This window comes from Carcharodon carcharias, chromosome 8, assembly GCF_017639515.1.
Source record: "Carcharodon carcharias isolate sCarCar2 chromosome 8, sCarCar2.pri, whole genome shotgun sequence".
NCBI classification, from domain to species: Eukaryota; Metazoa; Chordata; class Chondrichthyes; order Lamniformes; family Lamnidae; genus Carcharodon; species Carcharodon carcharias.
In genome coordinates this window covers 110,697,871-110,715,010 of record NC_054474.1, presented here as the reverse complement: position 1 = coordinate 110,715,010, position 17,140 = coordinate 110,697,871, and positions in this window count along the sequence as shown.

Genomic DNA, 17,140 nt, shown 5'->3' with positions numbered 1-17,140 from the left:
TCATCTCCCTCACTCTGGACAATTCCCCATAGAAGCTCATCTAATTCACTCTGGAAATTTCCATCCACATCCTCATATCTCTCACTCTGGACATTTCTGCAGATATGCACATCTCCTTCACTCATGATTTTTCACCATACAACCTCACCTCCCTCATTCTGGATATATCCCTGCCCAGGCTCATCTCTCTCACTCTGGACATTTCCCCGTAAACCCACATCTCCCTCACTCTGGACATTTCCACATACATTCTCATGTCCTCACTCTGGACATTTCCGCGTACAAATTCATCCCTCTCACTCTGGCACTTTCACCGTGCACACTCATCTGCCTCACTCTGGACATTTCCCTGTACATCCTCATTTCCCTGGCTCGGCACATTTCCCCTTATGTCCTCATCTCCCTCACTCTGAACATTTCCCCATTCATCATCATCTCCCTCACTCTGGACAATTCCCCGTAGAAGCTCATCTACCTCACTCTGGAAATTTCCCTCCACAGCCTCATATCTCTCACTCTGGACATTTCTGCAGACATGCACACTCCTTCATTCATGAATTTTCGCCATACAACCTCACCTCCCTCATTCTGGACATATCCCTGCCCAGCCTCATCTCTCTCACTCTGGACATTTCTCCGTATTTCCATATATGCATCATTCTGGATATTTTTCCATGCATCCTCATCCCCCTCACTCTGTTTTTCTTCCCGTACACCCTAATCTCCCTCACTCTCGACATTTCTGCATATATGATTATCTCCAGAATTCGGCACATTTCGATCTACTCCCTCATCTATCTCACTCTGGACATTTTGCCGTTCACCATCATCTCCCTCATTCAGTACATTTCCCCGTACATCCTCATCTCCCTCACTCTGGTCCATTCCCCTCCAGTCTCATCACCATCACTCTGGACATTTCCCCGTACACCATCATCTCACACATTCTGGACATTTCCCTGTACAGCCTCATCTCCCTCACTCTGTACATCTCCCCCTGCACCCTCATGTCCCTCATTCTGGACATTTCCCCACACACACTCATCTCCCTCACTCTCGACATTTCCCCATACATCCTCATCTCCCTCATTCTGAACCGTTCCCCTACAGCCTCATCAACATCACTTGGGACATTTCCCCATACATCCTCATCCCCCTCACCCTGGATATATGCCAGTATTGCCTCATCAACCCCACTCGGGACATTTCCCCATATACCCTCGTCTCCCTCATTCTGGAGATTTGCCCATAAATCCTCAACTCCCTCAATCTGGTCCTTTCCCTTACAGCATTGTCACCCTGATGCTGGATATTTTCCCCTACCATCTCACTTCCATATCTCTGGACATTTCCCTGTGCACCCTCATCTCCCTCACTGTTGGCATTTTTCCATTCATCCTCAACTCACTCAATCTGGACATTTCCCTGTACATCCTCCCACCACTCACTCTAGAAATTTCCCCGAACACCCTCATCTCTCTCGCTCTGGACATTTCCCCATACAGCCTCATATCCCTAACACTGGACAATTCCCCATGCACCCTCATCTCCCTCACTCTGGACATATACCCGCACAGCCCCTCATCCCCCTCACTGTTCCATAAAGTCACAAATCCCTCACTCTGGACACTTCCCCATAAACCATCATCTCGCTCAGTCTGGACAATTCCCCTGTATAGCTTCATCTCCCTCACTCTGGACATTTCCGTGTGTACCCTCATTTCCCTCACCCTGGACTTTTCCCCATACATCCTCATCTCCCTCACTCTGAACATTTCTGTGTACACCATCCTCTCACTCACTCTTGACATATCTCTGTACATTCGTATATGCCTCATTCTGGATAATTTTCCATGCACCCAAATGTCCCTCACTCTTAGTTTCTTACCGTACACACTCATCTCCCTCGATCTCGACATTTTCATGTTCAGCCCCTTCTCAATCGCTCTGGACATATCCCTGCACAGCCTCTTCTCTCTCACTCTGGAAATTTCCCCATTCACCCGCATCTCCCTCATTCTGGACATTTCCCCATACATCCTCATCTCACACACTTTGAATATTTCCTCGTGCACCATCATCTTCACTCTGGGCATTTCTCTGTATTTCCATATATGCCTCAATCTGGATATTTTTCCATGCATCCACATCCCCCTCACTCTGTGTTTCTTCCCGTACAACCTAATTTCCCTCGCTCTCGACATTTCTCCATACATGATCATCCCCAGCACTCGGCATATTTGAAATTACACCCTCATCTACCTCACTCTGGATATTTTCCCGTTCACCCTCTTCCCCCTCATTCTGTACATTTCCTGTACGTCCTCATCTCCCTCACTCTGTTCCGTTCCCCTCCAGGATTATCACCATCACTCTGGACATTTCCCCGTACACCCTCATCTCCCACATTCTGGACATTTCCCTGTACAGCCTCATCTCCCTCACTCTATACATTTCACACTGCACCCTCATGTCCCTCACTCTGGACATTTCCCCATACACCCTCATCTCCCTCACTCTTGATATTTCCCCATACATCCTCATCTCCCTCATTCTGAACCGTTCACCTACAACCTCAACACCGTCACTTGGGACATTTCCCCATACATCCTCATCCCCTCACTCCGGATATATGCCATGTATTGCCTCATCAACCCCACTCGGGATATTCCCCCATACACCCTGGTGTCCCTCAGTCTGGAGATTTGCCCATAAAACGTCAACTCCCTCACTCTGGGCCTTTCCCTTACAGCCTTGTCACCTTGACGCTGGATATTTTCCCCTACCTTCTCACGTCCCTCTCTCTGGACATTTCCCTGTGCACCCTCATCTCCCTCACTTTTGGCATTTTTCCGTTCATCCTCAACTCCCTCAATCTGGACATTTCCCTGTACATCCTCCCACCCCTCACTCTAGAAATTGTCCCGAACACCCTCATCTATTTCGCTCTGGACATTTACCCGTACAGCTTCATCATCCTCACTCTGGACATTTCCGTGTGCACCCTCATTTCCCTCACCCTGGACTTTTCCCCATACATCCTCATCTCCCTCACTCTGAACATTTCTGTGTACACCATCCTCTCACTCACTCTTGACATATCTCTGTACATTCGTATATGCCTCATTCTGGATAATTTTCCATGCACCCAAATGTCCCTCACTCTTAGTTTCTTACCGTACACACTCATCTCCCTCGATCTCGACATTTTCATGTTCAGCCCCTTCTCAATCGCTCTGGACATATCCCTGCACAGCCTCTTCTCTCTCACTCTGGAAATTTCCCCATTCACCCGCATCTCCCTCATTCTGGACATTTCCCCATACATCCTCATCTCACACACTTTGAATATTTCCTCGTGCACCATCATCTTCACTCTGGGCATTTCTCTGTATTTCCATATATGCCTCAATCTGGATATTTTTCCATGCATCCACATCCCCCTCACTCTGTGTTTCTTCCCGTACAACCTAATTTCCCTCGCTCTCGACATTTCTCCATACATGATCATCCCCAGCACTCGGCATATTTGAAATTACACCCTCATCTACCTCACTCTGGATATTTTCCCGTTCACCCTCTTCCCCCTCATTCTGTACATTTCCTGTACGTCCTCATCTCCCTCACTCTGTTCCGTTCCCCTCCAGGATTATCACCATCACTCTGGACATTTCCCCGTACACCATCATCTCCCACATTCTGGACATTTCCCTGTACAGCCTCATCTCCCTCACTCTATACATTTCACACTGCACCCTCATGTCCCTCACTCTGGACATTTCCCCATACACCCTCATCTCCCTCACTCTTGATATTTCCCCATACATCCTCATCTCCCTCATTCTGAACCGTTCACCTACAACCTCAACACCGTCACTTGGGACATTTCCCCATACATCCTCATCCCCTCACTCCGGATATATGCCATGTATTGCCTCATCAACCCCACTCGGGATATTCCCCCATACACCCTGGTGTCCCTCAGTCTGGAGATTTGCCCATAAAACGTCAACTCCCTCACTCTGGGCCTTTCCCTTACAGCCTTGTCACCTTGACGCTGGATATTTTCCCCTACCTTCTCACGTCCCTCTCTCTGGACATTTCCCTGTGCACCCTCATCTCCCTCACTTTTGGCATTTTTCCGTTCATCCTCAACTCCCTCAATCTGGACATTTCCCTGTACATCCTCCCACCCCTCACTCTAGAAATTGTCCCGAACACCCTCATCTATTTCGCTCTGGACATTTACCCGTACAGCTTCATCATCCTCACTCTGGACATTTCCGTGTGCACCCTCATTTCCCTCACCCTGGACTTTTCCCCATACATCCTCATCTCCCTCACTCTGAACATTTCTGTGTACACCATCCTCTCACTCACTCTTGACATATCTCTGTACATTCGTATATGCCTCATTCTGGATAATTTTCCATGCACCCAAATGTCCCTCACTCTTAGTTTCTTACCGTACACACTCATCTCCCTCGATCTCGACATTTTCATGTTCAGCCCCTTCTCAATCGCTCTGGACATATCCCTGCACAGCCTCTTCTCTCTCACTCTGGAAATTTCCCCATTCACCCGCATCTCCCTCATTCTGGACATTTCCCCATACATCCTCATCTCACACACTTTGAATATTTCCTCGTGCACCATCATCTTCACTCTGGGCATTTCTCTGTATTTCCATATATGCCTCAATCTGGATATTTTTCCATGCATCCACATCCCCCTCACTCTGTGTTTCTTCCCGTACAACCTAATTTCCCTCGCTCTCGACATTTCTCCATACATGATCATCCCCAGCACTCGGCATATTTGAAATTACACCCTCATCTACCTCACTCTGGATATTTTCCCGTTCACCCTCTTCCCCCTCATTCTGTACATTTCCTGTACGTCCTCATCTCCCTCACTCTGTTCCGTTCCCCTCCAGGATTATCACCATCACTCTGGACATTTCCCCGTACACCCTCATCTCCCACATTCTGGACATTTCCCTGTACAGCCTCATCTCCCTCACTCTATACATTTCACACTGCACCCTCATGTCCCTCACTCTGGACATTTCCCCATACACCCTCATCTCCCTCACTCTTGATATTTCCCCATACATCCTCATCTCCCTCATTCTGAACCGTTCACATACAACCTCAACACCGTCACTTGGGACATTTCCCCATACATCCTCATCCCCTCACTCCGGATATATGCCATGTATTGCCTCATCAACCCCACTCGGGATATTCCCCCATACACCCTGGTGTCCCTCAGTCTGGAGATTTGCCCATAAAACGTCAACTCCCTCACTCTGGGCCTTTCCCTTACAGCCTTGTCACCTTGACGCTGGATATTTTCCCCTACCTTCTCACGTCCCTCTCTCTGGACATTTCCCTGTGCACCCTCATCTCCCTCACTTTTGGCATTTTTCCGTTCATCCTCAACTCCCTCAATCTGGACATTTCCCTGTACATCCTCCCACCCCTCACTCTAGAAATTGTCCCGAACACCCTCATCTATTTCGCTCTGGACATTTACCCGTACAGCTTCATCATCCTCACTCTGGACATTTCCGTGTGCACCCTCATTTCCCTCATTCTGGACTATTCCCCATACATCCTCATCACCCTCACTCTGAACATTTCTGTGTACACCATCCTCTCCCTCACTCTGGACATTTCTCTGTACATTCTTATATGCCTCATTCTGGATATTTTTCCATACACCGAAACCTCCCTCACTCTTGGTTTGTTACTGTAAACACTCATCTCCCTCGCTCTCGATATTTTCCTGTTCAGCCCCTTCTCAATCACTCTGGACATATCCCCGCACAGCCTCTTCTCTCTCACTCTGGAAATTTCCCCGTTCACCCTCATCTCCCAGACTCTGGACATTTCCCCATACATCCTCATCTCACACACTTTGAATATTTCCCCGTGCACCATCATCTCCTTCACTCTGGACATTTCTCCGTATTTCCATATATGCCTCATTCTGGATATTTTTCCATGCATCCACATCCCCCTCACTCTGTTTTTCTTCCCATACACCCTAAGTTCCTTCGCTCTCGACATTTCTCCATACATGATCATCTCCAGCACTCGGCACATTTCCAGCACTCTGGAAATTTCCCTCCACTTCATCATATCTCTCACTCTGGACATTTCTGCTGACAGCGACATCTCCATCACTCTGGATTTTTCGCCATACGTCTTCACCTCACTCATTCTGGACATATCCAGCCCAGCATCATCTCTCTCACTCTGCACATTTCCCCTCCTCACCTCATCTCTCTCACTCTGGACATTTGGCCGTAAAGCCGCATCTCCCTCACTCTGGACATTTCCAAATACACCCTCATCCCACTTACTTCGGCACATCTCCCTCACTCTCGACATTTCCCCATACATCCTCATCTCCCTCATTTTGAACCGTTCCGCTACAACCTCATCACCGTCACTTGGGACATTTCCCCATACATCCTCATCCCCTCACTCCGGATATATGCCAGTATTGCCTCATCAACCCCACTCAGGACATTCCCCCATATACCCTCATCTCCCTCAGTCTGGAGATTTGCCCGTAAATCCTCAACTCCCTCATTCTTTTCCTTTCCCTTACAGCCTTGTAACCCTGATGCTGGATATTTTCCCCTACCTTCTCACTTCCCTCTCTCTGGACATTTCCCTCTGCACCCTCATCTCCCTCACTGTTGGCATTTTTCCGTTCATCCTCAACTCCCTCAATCTGGACATTTCCCTGTACATCCTCTCACCACTCACTCTAGAAATTTCCCCGAACACACTCATCTCTCTCGCTCTGGACATTTACCCGTACAGCCTCATATCCCTAACACTGGACAATGCCCCATGCACCCTCATCTCCCTCCCTCTGGACATATCCCCGCACAGCCTCATATCCCTCACTCTGGACATATCCCCACACAGCCTAATTTCGCTCACTGTCGACATTTCCCCATTTACCCTCATCTCCCTCCAACTGGACAATTCCCCGTAGCAGCTTATCTACCTCACTCTGGAAATTTCCCTCCACTTCATCATATCTCTCACTCTGGACATTTCTGCTGACAGCGACATCTCCATCACTCTGGATTTTTCGCCATACATCTTCACCTCACTCATTCTGGACATATCCAGCCCAGCATCATCTCTCTCACTCTGCACATTTCCCCTCCTCACCTCATCTCTCTCACTCTGGACATTTGGCCGTAAAGCCGCATCTCCCTCACTCTGGACATTTCCAAATACACCCTCATCCCACTTACTTCGGAGATTTCCCCATAGAGCTTCGTCTCCCTCACACTGGACATATCCCCATACACCCCAGTCTCTCTCACTTTGGAAATTTCCCCACACAGTCACATATCCCTCATTCTGGACACTTCCCCATACATCATCATCTCGCTCAGTCTGGACAATTCCCCTGTACAGCTTCATCTCCCTCACTCTGGACATTTCCGTGTGTACCCTCATTTCCCTCACTCTGGACTTTTCCCCATACATACTCATCTCCCTCACTCTGGACATTTCCATGTACACCATCCTCTCCCTCACTCTGGACATTTCTCTGTACATTCTTATATGCCTCATTCTGGATATTTTTCCATAAACCCAAACCTCCCTCACTCTTGGTTTCTTAGCGTACACACTCATCTCCCTCGCTCTCGACATTTTCCTGTTCAGCCCCTTCTCAATCACTCTGGACATATCCCTGCACATCCTCTTCTCTCTCACTCTGGAAATTTCCCCATTTACCCTCATCTCCCTCACTCTGGACATTTCCCCATACATCCTCATCTCACACACTTTGAATATTTCCCCATGCACCATCATCGCCTTCACTCTGGACATTTCTCCGTATTTCCATATATGCCTCATTCTGGATATTTTTCCAGGAATCCACATCCCCTTCACTCTGTTTATCTTCCCGTACACCCTAATTTCCCTCGCTCTTGACATTTCTCCATAAATTATCATCTCCAGCACTGGACACATTTCAAATTACACCCTCATTTACCTCACTCAGGATATTTTCCCGTTCACCCTCTTCTCCCTCATTCTGTGCATTTCCCCGTACATCCTCATCTCCCTCACTCTGTTCCGTTCCCCTCCAGGCTCATCAACATCACTCTGGACATTTCCCCGTACTCCCTCATGTCCCACATTCTGGACATTTCCCTGTACAGCCTCATCTCCCTCACTCTGTACATTTCCCCCTGTACCCTCAGGTCCCTCACTCTGGACATTTCCCCATACACCCTCATCTCCCTCACTCTGGACATTTCCCCATACATCCTCATCTCCCTCATTCTGAAACGTTCCGCTACAACTTCATCACCGTCACTTGGGACATTTCCCCATACATCCTCACTCCGGATATATGCCAGTATTGCCTCATCAACCCCACTCGGGACATTCCCCCATATACCCTCGTCTCCCTCAGTCTGGAGATTTGCCCGTAAATCCTCAACTCCCTCATTCTTTTCCTTTCCCTTACAGCCTTGTCACCCTGATGCTGGATATTTTCCCCTACCTTCTCACTTCCCTCTCTCTGGACATTTCCCTCTGCACCCTCATCTCCCTCACTGTTGGCATTTTTCTGTTCATCCACAACTCCCTCAATCTGGACATTTCCCTGTACCTCCTCCCACTCCTCACTCTAGAAATTTCCCCGAACACCCTCATCTCTCTCGCTCTGGACATTTACCCGTACAGCCTCATATCCCTAACACTGGACAATTCCCCATACACCCTCATCTCCCTCCCTCTGGACATATCCCCGCACAGCCTCATGTCCCTCACTCTGGACATATCCCCACACAGCCTAATTTCGCTCACTGTCGACATTTCCCCATTTACTCTCATCTCCCTCAAACTGGACAATTCCCCGTAGCAGCTTATCTACCTCACTCTGGAAATTTCCCTCCACTTCCTCATATCTCTCACTCTGGACATTTCTGCTGACAGCAACATCTCCATCACTCTGGATTTTTGGCCATACAACTACACCTCACTCATTCTGGACATATCCAGCCCAGCATCATCTCTCTCACTCTGCACATTTCCCCTCCTCACCTCATCTCTCTCACTCTGGACATTTGGCCGTAAAGCCGCATCTCCCTCACTCTGGACATTTCCAAATACACCCTCATCCCACTTACTTCGGAGATTTCCGTATAGAGCTTCATCTCCCTCACACTGGACATATCCCCATACACCCCAGTCTCTCTCACTTTGGAAATTTCCCCATAGAGTCACATATCCCTCACTCTGGACACTTCCCCATACATCATCATCTCGCTCAGTCTGGACAATTCCCCTGTACAGCTTCATTTCCCTCACCCTGGACTTTTCCATACATCCTCATCACCCTCACTCTGAACATTTCTGTGTACACCATCCTCTCCCTCACTCTGGACATTTCTCTGTACATTCGTATATGCCTCATTCTGGATAATTTTCCATGCACCCAAACATCCCTCACTCTTAGTTTCTTACCGTACACACTCATCTCCCTCGATCTCGACATTTTCCTGTTCAGCCCCTTCTCAATCACTCTGGGCATATCCCCGCACAGCCTCTTCTCTCTCACTCTGGAAATTTCCCCCGTACCCTCATGTCCCTCACTCTGGACATTTCCCCATACACCCTCATCTCCCTCACTCTCGACATTTCCCCATACATCCTCATCTCCCTCATTCTGAACCGTTCCCCTACAACCTCCTCACCGTCACTTGGGACATTTCCCCATACAACCTCTTCCCCTCACTCCGATATATGCCAGTATTGCCTCATCAACCCCACTCGGGACATTCCCCCATATACCCTCGTCTCCCTCAGTCTGGAGATTTGCCCGTAAATCCTCAACTCCCTCATTCTTTTCCTTTCCCTTACAGCCTTGTCACCCTGATGCTGGATATTTTCCCCTACCTTCTCACTTCCCTCTCTCTGGACATTTCCCTCTGCACCCTCATCTCCCTCACTGTTGGCATTTTTCCGTTCATCCTCAACTCCCTCAATCTGGACATTTCCCTGTACATCCTCTCACCACTCACTCTAGAAATTTCCCCGAACACCCTCATCTCTCTCGCTCTGGACATTTACCCGTACAACCTCATATCCCTAACACTGGGCAATTCCCCATACACCCTCATCTCCCTCCTTCTGGACATATCCCCGCACAGCCTCATGTCCCTCACTCTGGATATATCCCCACACAGCCTAATTTTGCTCACTGTCGACATTTCCCCATTTACCCTCATGTCTCTCAAACTGGACAATTCCCCGTAGCAGCTTATCTACCTCACTCTGGAAATTTCCCTCCACTTCATCATATATCTCACTCTGGACATTTCTGCTGACAGTAACATCTCCATCGCTCTGGATTTTTGGCCATTCTGGACATTTCCCCATACATCCTCATCTCACACACTTTGAATATTTCCTCGTGCACCATCATCTTCACTCTGGGCATTTCTCTGTATTTCCATATATGCCTCAATCTGGATATTTTACCATGCATCCACATCCCACTCACTCTGTGTTTCTTCCCGTACAAGCTAATTTCCCTCTCTCTCGACATTTCTCCATACATGATCATCCCCAGCACTCGGCATTTTTGAAATTACACCCTCATCTACCTCACTCTGGATATTTTCCCGTTCACCCTCTTCTCCCTCATTCTGTACATTTCCCTGTACGTCCTCATCTCCCTCACTCTATACTTTTCACACTGCACCCTCATGTCCCTCACTCTGGACATTTCCCCATACACCCTCATCTCCCTCACTCTTGATATTTCCCCATACATCCTCATCTCCCTCATTCTGAACCGTTCACCTACAACCTCAACACCGTCACTTGGGACATTTCCACATACATCCTCATCCCCTCACTCCGGATATATGCCAGTATTGCCTCATCAACTCCACTCAGGACATTCCCTCATACACCCTCGTCTCCCTCTGTCTGGAGATTTGCCCATAAAACCTCAACTCCCTCACTCTGGGCCTTTCCCTTACAGCCTTGTCACCTTGACGCTGGATATTTTCCCCTACCTTCTCACGTCCCTCTCTCTGGACATTTCCCTGTGCACCCTCATCTCCCTCACTTTTGGCATTTTTCCGTTCATCCTCAACTCCCTCAATCTGGACATTTCCCTGTACATCCTCCCACCCCTCACTCTAGAAATTGTCCCGAACACCCTCATCTATTTCGCTCTGGACATTTACCCGTACAGCTTCATCATCCTCACTCTGGACATTTCCGTGTGCACCCTCATTTCCCTCACCCTGGACTTTTCCCCATACATCCTCATCTCCCTCACTCTGAACATTTCTGTGTACACCATCCTCTCACTCACTCTTGACATATCTCTGTACATTCGTATATGCCTCATTCTGGATAATTTTCCATGCACCCAAACGTCCCTGACTCTTAGTTTCTTACCGTACACACTCATCTCCCTCGATCTCGACATTTTCCTGTTCAGCCCCTTCTCAATCACTCTGGACATATCCCCGCACAGCCTCTTCTCTCTCACTGTGGAAATTTCCCCGTTCACCCTCATCTGCCTCACTCTGGACATTTCCCCATACACCCTCATCTCTCTCAAGCTGAATATTTTCCCATTTATTCTCACTTCCCGAACTCTGGACATTTCCCCGTGCACCCTTATCTACCTCACTCTGGTCATTTTTCTGTTCATCCTCCCCTCCATCACGCATGACATTTCACCGTACACCCTCATTTCACTCATTCTGGAGAGTTCCCCGTATATCCTCATGTCCCTCACACTGCATATTTCACGGTACACCCTCAACTCACTCACTCTGGACATTTCCCCCTACACTCTCATCTTGCTCGCTCTGCACATTTCCCCGTACATCCTCATCTCTCTCACTCATGACATTTCCCTCTGCACCCTCATTTCCCTCACTGTGGACATTTCACCGTACATCCTCAGGTCCCTCACACTGGACATTTCACGGTACATCCTCGCCTCACTCACTCTGCACATTTCCCCCTACACCCTCATCTCGCTCGCTCTGCACATTTCCCCATACATCCTCATCTCTCTCACTCAGGACAATTCCCCGTGCTCCCTCATCTCCCTCAGTGTGGACATTTTTCTGTTCATCCTCCCAACCATCACTCTTGACATTTCCCCAGTCACCCTCATTTCCCTCACTCTGGACATTTCCCCATACACCCTCATGTCTCACACACTGGAAACGTTTTGGTACATCCTCACCTCCCTCACTCTGGACATTCCCCTACACCCTCATCTCGCTCACTCTGCATATTTCCCCATACTTCCACATCTTTCTCACTCAGGATATTTCACATTACATGCTCATTTCCCTCACACTGGACATTTCCTCGTACAACCTAATCTCATTCACTTTAGAGATTTCACCATAGACACTCTTCTTCCTCACACTGGTCATTTCCATTGTACACCCTCTTCTCACTCACTTTGGATATTTCCCGACACAGCCTTATCCCCCTCACTCTGTACATTTCTGCATACAACCTCATCTCCCTCACTCTGGCAATTTCGCCGTGCACACTCATCTGTCTCACTCTGGACATTTCCCCATACATTATCATTTCCCTGGCTCAGCACATTTCCCTTCACGTCCTCATTTCCCTCACTCTGGACATTCCCACGTACATCCTCATTTCCTTTACTCTGGGCATTACCCCATTCACCATCATCTCCCTCACATCCTCATATCTCTCACTCTACAGACTCATCTCCCTCACTCTGGACATTTCCGAATACACCCTCATTCCACTTTGGAGATTTCACCAGAGAGCTTCAACTCCCTCACACTGGACATATCCCCATACACCCACTTCTCTCTCACTCTGGAAATTTCCCCATACAGCAACATATCCCTCACTCTGGACACTTCCCCATACATTCTCATCTCCCTCATTCTGTACATTTCCCCTATACAGCCTAATTTCCCTCACACTGGATATTTCCCCATACAGCCTCATCTCACACACTTTGAATATTTCCCTGTGCACCATCATCTCCTTCACTCTGGACATTTCTCCGTATTTCCATATATGTCTCATTCTGGATATTTTTCCATGCATCCACACCCCCCACACTCTGTGTTTCTTCCCGTACACCCTAATCTCCCTCGCTCTCGACATTTCTCCATACATGATCATCTCCAGCACTCGGCACATTTTGATTTACACCCTCATCTACCTCACTCGGGACATTTTTCCGTTCACCCTCATCTCCCTCATTCTGTACATTTCCCCATACATCCTCATCTCCCTCATTCTGGACATTTCCCCATACACCCTCATCTCCCTCACTCTGGACATTTCCCCATACATCCTCATTTCTCTCAAGCTGGATATTTTCCCATTTATTCTCACTTTCCTAACTCTGGACATTTCCCCATGCACCCTTATCTCCCTCACTCTGGGCATTTTTCTGTTCATCCTCGCCTCCATCACTCTTGACATTTCGCCGTACACCCTCATTTCCCTCACTCTGGACATTTCCCCGTACATCCTCATCTCTTACACTCTTGACATTTCCCCGTGCACCCTCATTTCCCTCACTCTGGACATTTCCCCGTACATCCTTATGTAACTCACACTGGACATTTCGCACTACATCCTCACCTCACTCACTCTGGACATTTCCCCATATACCGTCATCTCGCTCGCTCTGCACATTTCCCCGTACATCATCATCTATGTCACTCAGGACATTTCCCCCTACACCCTCATCTCCCTCAGTCTGGACATTTTTCTGTTCATCCTCCACTCCATCACTCTTGACATTTCCCCATACACCGTCATTCCCCTCACTCTGGACATTTCCCCCTGCATCCTCATGTCCCACACACTGGAAATTGCATGGTACATCCTCACCTCACTCACTCTGGACATTTCCCCCTACACCCTCATCTTGCTCGCTCTGCACATTTCCCCGTACACCTTCATCTCTCTCACTCAGGATATTTTCCCATACATGCTCATTTCCCTCACACTCCCTCGTACAACCTAATCTCATTCACTTTGGAGATTTCACCATAGACACTCTTCTTCCTCACAGTGGACATTTCCCCTGTACACCCTCATCTCCCACACTCTGGACATTTCCCGACACAGCCTACTCTCTTTCACTCTGGACATTTCCGTGTGCAACCTCATCTCTCTCACTCTGGCAATTTCCCCTGCACACTCATCTGCCTCATTCTGGACATTTCTCTGTGCATCCTCATTTCCCTGACTCGGCACATTTCCCCGTACGTCCTCATCTCCCTCACACTGGACATTTCCACATACATCCTCATCTCCCTTACTCTGGTCCGTTCCCCTCCAGCCACATCACCATCACTCTGGACATATCCCCGCACAGCCTCTTCTCTCTCACTCTGGAAATTTCCCCATTCACCCTCATCTCCCTCGCTCTGGACATTTCCCCATATATCCTCATCTCTCTCAAGCTGGATATTTTCCCATTTATTCTCACTTCCCTAACTCTGGACATTTCCCTGTGCACCCTTATCTCTCTCACTCTGGGCATTTTTCTGTTCATCCTCCCCTCCATCACTCTTGACATTTCGCCTTACACGCTTATTTCCGTCAATCTGGACATTTCCCTGTACATTCATGTCCCTCACACTGGACATTTCTCAGTACATCCTCGCTTCACTCACTCTGAACATTTCCCCCTACACTCTCATCTCGCTTGCTCTGCACACTTCCCCGTATTTCATCATCTCTCTCACTCAGGACATTTCCCAGTGCACCCTCAACTCCCTCAGTCTGGACATTTTCCTGTTCATCCTCCTCTCCATCTCTCTGGACATTTCCCCATACATCCTCCTCTCCCTCATTCTGAACCTTTCCCCAACAGGCTCATCAGCCTCACTTGGGACATTTCCCCATACATCCTCATCCCCTCAGTCTGGATATATGCCAGTATTACCTCATCAACCTCACTCAGGACATTCCCCCATCAACCCTCGTTTCCCTCAGTCTGGAGATTTTCCCATAAATCCTCAAGTCCCTCAATCTGGTCCTTTCCCTTACAACCTCAACCTCACGCAGCATATTTTCCCGTAACTTCTCAATTCCCTCTCTCTGGACATTTCCCTGTACACCCTCATCTCCCTCACTGTGGACATTTTTCCGTTCATCCTCATCTCCCTCACTCTGGACATTTCTCTGTACGTCCTGCCATCCCTCACTCTAGAGATTTGCCCATAAATCCTTAACCACCTCAATCTGGTCCTTTCCCTTACAGCCTCATCACCCTCACGCAGGATATTTTTCCATACCATCTCAATTCCCTCTCTCTGGACATTTCCCTGTGCAGCCTCATCTCCCTCACTCTGGACATTTCCCTGTACATCCTCCCATCCCTCACTCTGGAAATTTCCCCATACACCCTCATCCCCCTCACTCCGGATATATGCCAGAATTGCCTCATCAACCTCACTTGGGACATTCCCCCATAAATCCTCGTCTCCGTCAGTCAGGAGATTTGCCCATAAACCCTCAACTCCCTCACTCTGGTCCTTTCTATTACAGCCTCATCACCCTCATGCTGGATATTTTCCCTTACCTTCTCACTTCCCTCTCTCTGGACATTTACCTGTGCACCGTCATCTCCCTCACTGTGGACATTTTACTGTTCCTCTTCATCTCCCTCACTCTGGACAATTTCCTGTACATACTCCCATCACTAACTCTGGAAATTTCCCCAAACATCCTCATCTCCCTCACTCTGGACATATCACCGCACAGCCTCAGGTCCGTCACTCTGGACATGTCCCCGAACAGCCTAATTTTCCTCACTCTCGACATTTCCCCATTAACCCTCATCTCCCTCACTCTGGATAATTCCCCGTAGAAGGTCATCTACCTCACTCTGGAAATTTCCCTCCACATCCTCATATCTCTCACTCTGGACATTTCTGCAGACAGCCACATCTCCATCACTCTGGATTTTTTGCCATACAACCTCACCTCCCTCATTCTGGACAGATACCCGCCCAGCATCATCTATCTCACTCTGGACATTTCCCCGCCTCACCTCATCTCTCTCACTCTGGAAATTTCCCCATACAGCTACATCTCTCTCAAGCTGGATATTTTCCCATTTATTCTCACTTCCCTAACTCTGGAAATTTCCCTGTGCACCCTTATCTCCCTCGCTCTGGGCATTTTTCTGTTCATCCTCCACTCCATCACTCTTGACATTTTGCCACACACCCTCATTTCCCTCACTCTAGACATTTCCCTATACATCCTCATGTCCCTCATGCTGGACATTTCACGGTACATCCTCGCCTCACTCAATCTGGACATTTCCGCCTACACCGTCATCTCATTCGCTCTGCACATTTCCCCGTACATCCTCATCTCTGTCACTCAGGACATTTCTCCCTGCACCCTCATCTCTCTCAGTCTGAACATTTTTCTGTTCATCCTCCACCCCATCACCCCATCACTCTTGACATTTCCCCATACACCCTCATTTCCCTCACTCTGGACATTTCCCTGTACATCCTCATGTCCCACACACTGGAAATTGCGCGGTACATCCTCACCTCACTCACTCTGGACATTTCCCCTACACCCTCATCTCTCTCACTCTGCACATTTCACCGTACAACATCATCTCTCTCACTCAGGACATTTTCCCGTACATGCTCATTTCCCTCACACTGAACATTTCCTCGTTCAACCTCATCTCATTCACTTTGGAGATTTCACTATGGACACTCTTCATCCTCACACTGGACATTTCCCCTGTACACCCACATCTCTCAATCATTGGACATTTCCCCACAGAGCCTTATCTCCCTCACTCTGCACATTTCCCCATAAATCCTCAACTCCTCACTCTGGCCATTTCCGTGTACAACCTCATCTTTCTCACTCTGGCAATTTCCCCGTGCACACTCATCTGCCTCACTCTGGACACTTCCCTCTACAGCCTCATTTCTCTGGCTCGGCACATTTCCCCATACGTTCTCATCTTCCTCACTCTGGACATTTACACATAGATCCTCATCTCCCTCACTCTGGTCCGTTCCCCTCCAGCCTCATCACCCTCACTCTGGACATTT